Source organism: Beta vulgaris, unplaced genomic scaffold, assembly GCF_026745355.1.
Source record: "Beta vulgaris subsp. vulgaris cultivar EL10 unplaced genomic scaffold, EL10.2 EL10_2_Chr_UnSca1, whole genome shotgun sequence".
In the NCBI taxonomy this organism is placed as follows: Eukaryota; Viridiplantae; Streptophyta; class Magnoliopsida; order Caryophyllales; family Amaranthaceae; genus Beta; species Beta vulgaris.
In genome coordinates this window covers 194914-208027 of record NW_026611043.1, presented here as the reverse complement: position 1 = coordinate 208027, position 13114 = coordinate 194914, and the positions used below count along the sequence as shown (strand labels likewise).

The following is a 13114-nucleotide window of genomic DNA, read 5'->3' as shown; positions in this document are numbered from 1 at the left end:
CCTATTATATATAAAGATTCAATCTTTATGCCCTATTTCATATAAAGATTGAATCTTTCAACAATTCAATATAATGATTCAATCTTTATTCCCTATTTCATATAAAGATTGAATCTTTCAACAAGTACAAGGGGATTCGGGTGTTTTGAGACTTGTTATTGATTTTACTATTGACGAACTCATCAGTTGCTTTATAATTATTTTTTCAGTTGTTGAATGATATAGGGGTCCTATTATGTTTGTGAGTCTAATTCCCTCAAATCAGGTGTGTGTGTTTTAATTCAACAATTCGAGTGCATTGCATTGAATTTGCAAATTGAGGGTTGTGTGGATCCTAATAGAGGTTAATAAAAGATCCTCTAGTTCTCGAGCTAACAGCAAAGCCTATTCAATATAAAGATTAAATCTTTATGCCCTATTTCATATAAAGATCGAATCTTTCAACAATTCAATATAAAGATTTAATCTTTATTCCCTATTTCAAATAAAGATCGAATTTTTCAACAATTCAATATAAAGATTCAATCTTTATGCCCTATTTCATATAAAGATCGAATCTTTCAACAAGTACAAGGGGATTCGGGTGTTTTGAGACTTGTTATTGATTTTACTAACCACGAACACTTCATTTGCTTTATAATTCTTTTTTTATTTGTTGAATGATATAGGGGTCCTATTATGTTTGTGAGTCTAATTCCCTCAAACTAGTTGTGTATGTGTTTTAATTTTACAATTCGAGTGCATTGCATTAAAATTACAAATTGAGGGTTGTGTCGATCCTAATAGAGGTTAATAAAAGATCCTCTAGTTCTCGAGCTAACAACAAAGCCTATTCAATATAAAGATTCAATCTTTATGCCCTATTTCATATAAAGATTGAATCTTTCAACAATTCAATATAAAGATTCAATCTTTATGCCCTATTTCATATAAAGATTGAATCTTTCAACAAGTACAAGGGGATTCGGGTGTTTTGAGACTTGTTATTGATTTTACTATCCACGAACACATCATTTGATTTATCATTCTTTTTTTAGTTGTTGAATGATATAGGGGCCCTATTATGTTTGTGAGTCTAATTCCCTCAAATCAGGTGTGTGTGTTTTAATTCAACAATTCGAGTGCATTGCATTGAATTTACAAATTGAGGGTGTGTGGATCGTAATAGAGGTTAATGAAATATCCTCTAGCTCTCGAGCTAACAACAAAGCCTATTCAATAAAAAGATTCAATCTGATGCCCTATTTCATATAAAGATCGAATCTTTCAACAATTCAATATAAAGATTCAATTTTTATGCCCTATTTCATATAAAGATCGAATCTTTCAGCAATTCAATATAAAGATTCAATCTTTATGCCCTATCTCATATAAAGATCGAATCTTTCAACAAGTACAAGGGGATTCGGGTGTTTTGAGACTTGTTAATGATTTTACTAACCACGAACACTTCATTTGCTTTATAATTCTTTATTTAGTTGTTGAATGATATAGGGGTCCTATTATGTTTGTGAGTCTAATTCCCTCAAACTAGTTGTGTATGTGTTTTAATATTACAATTCGAGTGCATTGCATTAAATTTACAAATTGAGGGTTGTGTCGATCCTAATAGAGGTTAATAAAAGATCCTCTAGTTCTCGAGCTAACAACAAAGCCTATTCAATATAAAGATTCAATCTTTATGCCCTATTTCATATAAAGATTGAATCTTCAACAATTCAATATAAAGATTCAATCTTTATGCCTTATTTCATATAAAGATCGAATCTTTCAACAACTACAAGGGGATTCGGGTGTTTTGAGACTTGTTATGGATTTTACTATCCACGAATACATCATTTGCTTTATAATTCTTTTTTTAGTTGTTGAATGATATAGGGGGCCTATTATGTTTGTGAGTCTAATTCCCTCCACTAGTACAGAAAAGGCAATTTGCGTCGGATGTGATGCGCCTATTTGCGTCGGACTAAGGTGCGACGCCAAAGCCCTCGACGCAAATGACTCAGAAACGATCTGCGTCATATGCGGAAACGACGCAGCTGGTTCACCTATTTGCGTCGCACCTTTATACGGTACGACGCAAGTGGTCTTGCCAGCCCCCAACTCCATCCAGCCAAGGGAGATGTGCGTCGCACATGGCCTAGGGTGCGACGCAGATGAGTGATTTGCGTCGCACCTTGGGCAACGTGCGACGCAAATTTCATTTTTTTTTTTTTAAAAAAAAAAATTTTAATTAAAAAAACTAGTAATGAGGTGCAAACTACAAGAATCACATCTCAAACTACAAGAATCTGCGTAGAATAACAAAATACACTAATATAAAATGAAATGAAAATATTGAACAAGCTTACTGCATTCCATAAACCACCAAAATTCGAACTATATTGCATTCAAACAGAAGAAGAAGGAATTCGAACATAACAGAATAAACAAACATAATTCAGAAACATATCATAATATCATAATTTACAACTCGAATACAAAACAATAAACCACCAAAATTCCATAATTTACAACTCCTACACAAAAGCACCATTTCCTTCAATTTCCTTCGATTTCCGATGAAGAAGACTTCCAGAAAAACCAAAAAGAGATCTGGAAATGAAAATAAGAAAAAAAAGTCAATAAAAAATCAGATATAAAACGTAAAAAAAAACAGAATTGTAGATCTGAAAAAAAAATTAGATCTAAACAATGAAAAATGAAAAAAACGAAATTGTACATCTGAAAAAAGAAAATTGTAGACTTGGAAATTATAAAATCAGATTGAAAATTTGAAAAAAAAAAAAAGGAACCTGCCGCCGGAGAGTTTCTTCCATAAAAGCCATCTATCTGCTGCTGGCCACACTCTATGTCTTCACTCTAACACTTCCGTCTGCTGCGGCTGTCTACTGAGCCTTCGGTGATGAACTCCTCAACCACTCAAATGCGTCTACTGGGCCATGAAACATAAAAGCGAAGTCGCCGGAGTTGTTCGTTGTTCTGTTTGTTCGCTCGCCGGAGAGAGTTCGAGGGTGAGAAAGGGAGAGTTTGAGTGTGTGAGAGAGAGAGACGCGAGAGGGTGAGAGAGAGTGGCTGGAGTTTTTTAGGGTTTGAGGGAGAGAGAGACGCGAGAGGGTGAGAGAGAGTGGCTGGAGTTTTTTAGGGTTTGAGGGAGAGAGAGACGCGAGAGGGTGAGAGAGAGTGGCTGGAGGCTTTTTAGGGTTTGGGAAAATTAAAAGGAGAGGGAGAGGCTCTATAATTGAGTTGGGTGGGCTGATGTGCGTCGGATGGGCCAAAGGGTCCGACGCACATTAGCCTTTTACAACGCACCTTTATATAGTGCGACGCACATTGGGAATCAATCTCTCCAACTGGTGCGTGGAATATGCGTCGCACATACGCAACAAGCGACGCACATTGTTAATATGCATCGCATGTGAGGATGGTGCGACGCATTTTCTGCGCACCTGCTGGAGAGATTTTTGTGATTTGCGTCGCACAGCTCCCTACATGCGACGCAAATCCTAACTGTGCGTCGTTTCCGTGTCTGTGCGACGCAAATCAGGGGACGCAAATCGTCCTTTTTCTACTAGTGCTCAAATTAGGTGTGTATGCGTTTGGATTTAACAATTCGAGTGCATTGCATTGAATTTACAAATCGAGGGTTGTGTCGATCCTAATAGAGGTTAATAAAAGATCCTCTAGTTCTCGAGCTAACACAAAGCCTATTCAATATAAAGATTCAATCTTTATGCCCTATTTCATATAAAGATTGAATCTTTCAACAATTCAATATAAAGATTCAATCTTTATGCCCTATTTGATATAAAGATCGAATCTTTCAACAAGTACAAGGGACATTCAGGTGTTTTGAGACTTGTTATTATTTTACTATCCACAAACACATCATTTGCTTTATAATTATTTTTTTTTGTTGTTGAATGATGTATAGGGGTCCTATTATGTTTGTGAGTCTAATTCCCTCAAATCAGATGTGTGTGTTTTAATTCACAATTCGAGTGCATTGCATTGAATTTACAAATTGAGGGTTGTGTGGATCCTAATAGAGGTTAATAAAAATCCTCTAGTTCTCGAGCTAGCAACAAAGCCTATTCAATATAAAGATTCAATCTTTATGGCCTATTTCATATAAAGATCGAATCTTTCAACAATTCAAATAAAGATTGAATCTTTATGCCCTATTTCATATAAAGATCGAATCTTTCAGCAATTCAATAATAAATTCAATCTTTATGCGCTATTTCATATAAAGATCGAATCTTCAACAAGTACAAGGGGAGTCGGGTGTTTTGAGACTTGTTATTAATTTTACTAACCACGAACACTTCATTTGCTTTATAATTCTTTTTTTAGTTGTTGAATGATATAGGGGTCCTATTATGTTTGTGAGTCTAATTCCCTCAAATTAGGTGTGTATGTGTTTTAATTTAACAATTCGAGTGCATTGCATTGAATTTACAAATTGAGGGTTGTGTCGATCCTATCAGAGGTTAATGAAAGATCCTCTAGTTCTCGAGCTAACAACAAAGCCTATTCAATATAAAGATTAAATCTTTATGTCCTATTTCATGTAAAGATCGAATCTTTAACAATTCAATATAAATATTAAATCTTTATGCCCTATTTCAAATAAAGATCGAATTTTCCAACAATTCAATATAAAGATTCAATCTTTATGCCCTATTTCATATAAAGATCGAATCTTTCAGCAAGTACAAGGGGACTCGGGTGTTTTGAGACTTGTTACTGATTTTACTAACCACGAACACTTCATTTGCTTTATAATTCTTTATTTTAGTTGTTGAATGTGATACATATTGATTAAGATAACAAGAGCATTTAAAGCAAGAAACAAGTACAAAGGAAACAAGAACATTCGATTGTATCTAACCGGTTCAATTTGATTGAACAACCACCAACTTTCACAAACCAAATACCACCAATCAAAGACCAAGTTATAACAATAAGCTTCTAACTCATCTACTTTGAGTTTCATTCACTAAATCAACGTTTAAGTGAAAGAATTAAGCAAAGATTTAAAGGTCAAACTGACCGGAAAAGCAATAAGCACACAGCTTAATGTTTTGAGATAAAACTCTCAATTTTCATTCAAATGACTTAATTCCAAAAGGATTACAAAGCTAACTTATATATCTACCTTGTGTCCAAAAATCAGCTGATTTGGACCACAAGAGCTACGCCAACTAAGCCAATAAAATACATGAAACAAAAATTACAAACTGTTCAGCACACTTTCTAAAAACTAGCTTAATTCCCTATTGGAAGTTACAAAACAGACGAACTACCAATGGAATACTAAAGTAAACATATTAAACTATAACTCCTCAAAAGCTTGTCCAATTTGCAGCTCAAATGATGGTTGCCCAAAAGCTTCAAAGTGAAGAAGCTGGACGTCGTGAACTGGGCAGCTTGTTCCCTTGCCATGAAGTCTCCTATGCTCATTTGCTATGCTTTCTTTGCCCATGTGAACTTCATGTGGGCTTCTCCTCTTCCCTAAGTCTTCAATTCAGTAGGTGGTGGCACCAAATGCAGCAAAAACAATCCTAAAGAAAGCTTAAAGAACCGAACTAACTAACCTTAAACTAGCTTAGCTCTTAAAGCATGATTAACATAACTTAAGTATGTAATTAGGCTACTAATCACTTACTAAACTTAATTACCAATACATAATGATGATTAAGGTGTCATTAGTATTAGTTAATCTTGTTTAAGTAGAGATTAACATAGGATTAGCCTAATCAAGTTGCTTAAGTAAGGTTTTAGGATAAACCGAGCTAGTTAGGCTAAGAAATTGAACCTCCTTTACCATGTTCTCCTTTTGATCATGTAGAAGAAGACCTTGATTGTTTAAGCTAGATGCTCCTGCATCATTCTCCTCAGGTTCGAAAAGGTCTTCTTGTAATTCAAAATCTTCAGCAAGATATGGAGCTAAATCACAAACATTGTATGCATTGTTGTTGATCTTCCAGCACTTTGAAAGGTCATCACTTCGTGGCATTAGCTTGTTTTCTTCCTTAGATGTAACCACACTAGATGTTCCTGTTCACTTTGACTATACACAAGAATATCACCAAAATAAACAACAACAAAGATACCAATGAAGAGCCTGAGTACCTCGTGCATAAGTCTCATGAAAGTACTTGTCAAACCACATGGAAGATCAATTGGAAAGACATCACCAAACTCCTTCACTAGAAACTTAACCATTTCGTGCACTCCATCAAAATTCTCATCATTTTCATCCATAACCTTCCCCTTTTCTACAGTTTGTCAAGTTGTGGTTTAGAAAGGATTAAGGTTTTTTTGTTTTGTGTTTTAGGTGGTGTTGTTTTTGGTTTTAAAGTATTCGCCATGGACTAGGACTAAGCACAATTTTTCTCTTATTATGCATGAAAGTGTATGTATTAGTCCTACCATTATGTAAGGCTTCTTTATCAGATTGCCAAGGTCTACCTAAGAGTACATGACATGCATCCATAGGTAATACATCACATAAAACTTCATCTTTATAAAATCTCCAAAAGAAAAGCTAATTAAAGCTTGTTTTGTTACCTCCACACAATTCCATCATTAAGCCAATGAAGCTTATATGGCTTTGGATGTGAGAAAGTAGCATGATTGAGCTTGTCCACCATAGAAGATGAAGCAACATTGGTGCAGCTTCCTCCATCAATGATCATCGAACATATCTTCCCTCCAATCAAGCATTTTGTTTGAAAGATTTGATCCCTTTGAGAAGGAACCAATTCAGCTTCTTTGGCATGAAGAACTCTCCTAAAACAAGGCTTAAATGATCACCTTGAGTCACCTCTCCAACCTCCAAAGCTTCATCACTTCGGCCTCCTCTTCAGTTCCTCTTCTTGGTTTTCCTCCTGTTCAAGTGATTCTTCAATGTTTTTAATGTCAATTAAAGTCATTACTCTTTTATTAGGACATTGAGCTTGATAATGACCATAACCATGACACTTAAAGCATTTACATCTGATTTTTTTGAGGTTTCATCCACTACCTTCCCTTTATCAACTCTTTCAACCATCATCTTAGGGTGTAAGGAGATGTGTATGGTGTGTTAACATTAGAAACTCCCTGAGGATAGGTAGTTCCCTTCACAAAAGGTTTCTTCTTCTTCTCCTTAATGTGTTTTTCAACTTTAAGAGCTAACTTAAAGAGTTCATCTAAGGTAGAATAAGGATGTAACTCCACCTTCTCCTTAATGTCTTTTTCTAAGCCTCCTAGAAATCTAGACATTGTTTGTCTTCTCTTTCTTGTACATCTAACTTCATTAACAACTTTTCAAACTCATGGATGTAATGTTCTACCCCTTTATGGTCTTGACAAATTTCGGCCAATTGGTTATACAAATCAAGGTGTAAGGATGGTAAAAACTTCTCCCTCATTTTCTTTTTTAGCTTACTCCAACTCTTGATTTTAGGCTTTTGTTTTCTATTCTAGCAAACAACATTTCCCACCAAAGGGATGCATACCCCTTTAGTTAGCTACAGCAACTTTGAAAGATTTACATCATCATACTCCTTAAGTTCAAAGATTCGATCACACCTTGAAACCCACTCCAAATAAGCATCTGGATTAAGGTTTCCATCAAACTCAGGAACTTCTAACTTAATGTCTCTAAAATCATCTTTCTTTTGTGGTTTTCTTCTAGTTCTTGAAGATTCAGAAGAGAACTCCTCACTACTATCATAAGCACACCTTCATCCTCCACATTATCCTCCTTAAAGGTCCTCTATACCCTTCTCTAACAACAGTCATCAAATTAGCCATTTGTTCACTTAAAGTGGCTATTTGATTCTCCACTCCTACCAACCTTGCTTCACTCAAGTTCATCCCTTCTAAACTGATTTTCTTCACCTCCACTCATGATTGATTCAACCTCAACAAGAATAGGCTAGAAAGAAAGAAAAGAAGTGTGTTTGGCTTAGAATTAGGTTCGGTTTTGGGGGGGATTGTGTTTGGGTTTTGTATGTGTGTTTAATGTGTTTAAGGGATGAATTAGAATGCTCTTAATCAACCTACAGCTCTGATACCAAATGATACATATTGATTAAATAACAAGAGCATTCAAAGAAGAAACAAGAACAAAGAAAAAGAACATATCTTGTATCAAACCGGTTCAATTGATTGAACAACCACCACTTTCACAACCAAATACCACCAATCTAAGATCAAGTTATAACAATAAGCTTCTAACTTGATCTACTTTGAGTTTCATTCACAATTCAACGTTAAGTGAAAGAATTAAGCAAAGATTTAAAGGTCAAACTGACCGGAAAAGCAATAAGCACACAGCTTATGTTTTGAGATAAACTCTCTCAATTTTCATTCAAATGACTTAATTCCAAAAGGATACAAAGCTAACTTATATACTACCTTGTGTCCAAAAATCAGCTGATTTGGACCACAAGACTACGCCAACTAAGCAATAAAATACATGAAACAAAATTACAAACTGTTCAGCACACTTTCTAAAAACTAGCTTAATTCCCTATTGGAAGTTACAAAACAGACGAACTACCAATGGAATACTAAAGTAAACATATTAAACTATTACTCCTCAAAAGCTTGTCCATTTGCAGCTCAAATGATGGTGCCCAAAAGCTTCAAAGTGAAGGAAGCTGGACGTGTGAACTGGGCAGCTTGTTCCCTTGCCATGAAGTCTCCTATGCTCATTTGCTATGCTCTTCTTTGCCCATGTGAACTTCATGTGGGCTTCTCCTCTTCCCTAAGTCTTCAATTCAGTAGGTGGTGGCACCAAAATGCAGCAAAAACAATCCTAAAGAAAGCTTAAAGAACCGAACTAACTAACCTTAAACTAGCTTAGCTCTTAAAGCATGATTAACATAACTTAAGTATGTAATTAGGCTACTAATCACTTACTAAACTTAATTACCAATACATAATGATGATTAAGGTGTCATTAGTATTAGTTAATCTTGTTTAAGTAGAGATTAACATAGGATTAGCCTAATCAAGTTGCTTAAGTAAGGTTTTAGGATAAACCGAGCTAGTTAGGCTAAGAAATTGCACCTCCTTTACCATGTTCTCCTTTTGATCATGTAGAAGAAGACCTTGATTGTTTAAGCTAGATGCTCCTGCATCAGAATGATATAGGGGTCCTATTATGTTTGTGAGTCTAATTCCCTCAAACTAGTTGTGTATGTGTTTTAATATTACAATTCGAGTGCATTGCATTAAATTTACAAATTGAGGGTTGTGTCGATCCTAATAGAGGTTAATAAAAGATCCTCTAGTTCTCGAGCTAACAACAAAGCCTATTCAATATAAAGATTCAATCTTTATGCCCTATTTCATATAAAGATTGAATCTTTCAACAATTCAATATAAAGATTCAATCTTTATGCCTTATTTCATATAAAGATTGAATCTTTCAAAAACTACAAGGGGATTCGGGTATTTTGAGACTTGTTATTGATTTTACTATCCACGAATACATCATTTGCTTTATAATTCTTTTTTTAGTTGTTGAATGATATAGGGGGCCTATTATGTTTGTGAGTCTAATTCCCTCAAATTAGGTGTGTATGCGTTTTGATTTAACAATTCGAGTGCATTGCATTGAATTTACAAATTGAGGGTTGTGTCGATCCTAATAGAGGTTAATAAAAGATCCTCTAGTTCTCGAGCTAACAACAAAGCCTATTCAATATAAAGATTCAATCTTTATGCCCTATTTCATATAAAGATTGAATCTTTCAACAATTCAGTATAAAGATTCAATCTTTATGCCCTATTTCATATAAAGATTGAATCTTTCAACAAGTACAAGGGGATTCGGGTGTTTTGAGACTTGTTATTGATTTTACTATCCACGAACACATCATTTGATTTATAATTCTTTTTTTAGTTCTTGAATGATATAGGGGCCCTATTATGTTTGTGAGTCTAATTCCCTCAAATCAGGTGTGTGTATTTTAATTTAACAATTCGAGTGCATTGCATTGAATTTACAAATTGAGGGTTGTGTGGATCGTAATAGAGGTTAATGAAATATCCTCTAGCTCTCGAGCTAACAACAAAGCCTATTCAATAAAAGGATTCAATCTTTATGCCCTATTTCATATAAAGATCGAATCTTTCAACAATTCAATATAAAGATTCAATTTTTATGCCCTATTTCATATAAAGATCGAATCTTTCAGCAATTCAATATAAAGATTCAATCTTTATGCCCTATGTCATATAAAGATCGAATCTTTCAACAAGTACAAGGGGATTCGGGTGTTTTGAGACTTGTTAATGATTTTACTAACCACGAATACTTCATTTGCTTTATAATTCTTTATTTAGTTGTTGAATGATATAGGGGTCCTATTATGTTTGTGAGTCTAATTCCCTCAAACTAGTTGTGTATGTGTTTTAATATTACAATTCGAGTGCATTGCATTAAATTTACAAATTGAGGGTTGTGTCGATCCTAATAGAGGTTAATAAAAGATCCTCTAGTTCTCGAGCTAACAACAAAGCCTATTCAATATAAAGATTCAATCTTTATGCCCTATTTCATATAAAGATTGAATCTTTCAACAATTCAATATAAAGATTCAATCTTTATGCCTTATTTCATATAAAGATCGAATCTTTCAACAACTACAAGGGGATTCGGGTGTTTTGAGACTTGTTATGGATTTTACTATCCACGAATACATCATTTGCTTTATAATTTTTTTTTAGTGTTGAATGATATAGGGGGCCTATTATGTTTGTGAGTCTAATTTCCTCAAATTAGGTGTGTATGCGTTTTGATTTAACAATTCGAGTGCATTGCATTGAATTTACAAATTGAGGGTTGTGTCGATCCTAATAGAGGTTAATAAAAGATCCTCTAGTTCTCGAGCTAACAACAAAGCCTATTCAATATAAAGATTCAATCTTTATGCCCTATTTCATATAAAGATTGAATCTTTCAACAATTCAATATAAAGATTCAATCTTTATGCCCTATTTGATATAAAGATCGAATCTTTCAACAAGTACAAGGGGATTCGGGTGTTTTGAGACTTGTTATTGATTTTACTATCGACGAACACATCATTTGCTTTATAATTATTTTTTTTGTTGTTGAATGATATAGGGGTCCTATTATGTTTGTGAGTCTAATTCCCTCAAATCAGGTGTGTGTGTTTTAATTCAACAATTCGAGTGCATTGCATTGAATTTGCAAATTGAGGGTTGTGTGGATCCTAATAGAGGTTAATAAAAGATCCTCTAGTTCTCGAGCTAGCAACAAAGCCTATTCAATATAAAGATTCAATCTTTATGGCCTATTTCATATAAAGATCGAATCTTTCAACAATTCAATATAAAGATTGAATCTTTATGCCCTATTTCTTATAAAGATCGAATCTTTCAGCAATTCAATATAAAGATTCAATCTTTATGCGCTATTTCATATAAAGATCGAATCTTTCAACAAGTACAAGGGGAGTCGGGTGTTTTGAGACTTGTTATTAATTTTACTAACCACGAACACTTCATTTGCTTTATAATTCTTTTTTTAGTTGTGAATGATATAGGGGTCCTATTATGTTTGTGAGTCTAATTCCCTCAAATTAGGTGTGTATGTGTTTTAATTTAACAATTCGAGTGCATTGCATTGAATTTACAAATTGAGGGTTGTGTCGATCCTAATAGAGGTTAATGAAAGATCCTCTAGTTCTCGAGCTAACAACAAAGCCTATTCAATATAAAGATTAAATCTTTATGTCCTATTTCATGTAAAGATCGAATCTTTCAACAATTCAATATAAAGATTTAATCTTTATGCCCTATTTCAAATAAAGATCGAATTTTCCAACAATTCAATATAAAGATTCAATCTTTATGCCCTATTTCATATAAAGATCGAATCTTTCAACAAGTACAAGGGGATCAGGTGTTTTGAGACTTGTTAATGATTTTACTAACCATAAACACATCATTTGCTTTATAATTCTTTTTTTAGTTGTTGAATGATATAGCGGTCCTATTATGCTTGTGAGTCTAATTCCCTCAAATTAGGTGTGTATGCGTTTTAAATTAACAATTCGAGTGCATTGCATTGAATTTACAAATTCAGGGTTGTGTGGATCCTAATAGAGGTTAATGAAAGATCCTCTAGTTCTCGAGCTAACAACAAAGCCTATTCAATATAAAGATTCAATCTTTATGCCATATTTCATATAAAGATCGAATCTTTCAACAATTCAATATAAAGATTCAATCTTTATGCCCTATTTCATATAAAGATCGAATCTTTCAGCAAGTACAAGGAGACTCGGGTGTTTTGAGACTTGTTACTGATTTTACTAACCACGAACACTTCATTTGCTTTATAATTCTTTTTTTAGTTGTTGAATGATATAGGGTTCCTATTATGTTTGTGAGTCTAATTCCCTCAAATTAGGTGTGTATGTTGTTTAAGTTAACAATTCGAGTGCATTGCATTGAATTTACAAATTGAGGTTTGTGTCGATCCTAATAGAGGTTAATGAAAGATCCTCTAGTTCTCGAGCTAACAACAAAGCCTATTCAATATAAAGATTAAATCTTTATGCCCTATTTCATATAAGATCGAATCTTTCAACAATTCAATATAAAGATTTAATCTTTATGCCCTATTTCAAATAAAGATCGAATTTTTCAACAATTCAATATAACGATTCAATCTGATGCAGGGGCATCTAGCTTGAACAATCAAGGTCTTCTTCTACATGATCAAAAGAAGAACATGGTGAAAGAGGTTCAATTTCTTAGCCTAACTAGCTCGGTTTATTCTAAAACCTTACTTAAGCACCTTGATTAGGCTAATCCTATGCTCTACTTAAGCAAGATTAGTTAATACTTAATGACACCTTAATCATCATTATGTATTGGTAATCAAGTTTAGTAAGTGATTAGTAGCCTAATTACATACTTAAGTTAAGTTAATCATGTTTTAAGAGCTAAGCTAGTTTAGCTTCATTGTAATCCGGTTCTAAGCAAGCTTAGGAAGTTGTTTTTGCTGCATTTTGATGCCACCTCCTACTGAATTGAAGACTTAGGGAAGAGGAGAAGCCCATATGAAGTTCACATG

General features: G+C 34.0%; 1 long non-coding RNA gene across 1 annotated transcript; it reads left to right on the top strand.

The window, feature by feature from the left end:
* The first annotated feature begins 203 nt into the window (after positions 1–203).
* LOC130590264 (uncharacterized) lies at positions 204–10028 on the top strand. The gene is made up of 2 exons (XR_008967850.1): positions 204–269; positions 9964–10028. It is a non-coding gene; the product is annotated as an uncharacterized LOC130590264 (long non-coding RNA).
* The last annotated feature ends 3086 nt before the right edge of the window (positions 10029–13114 follow it).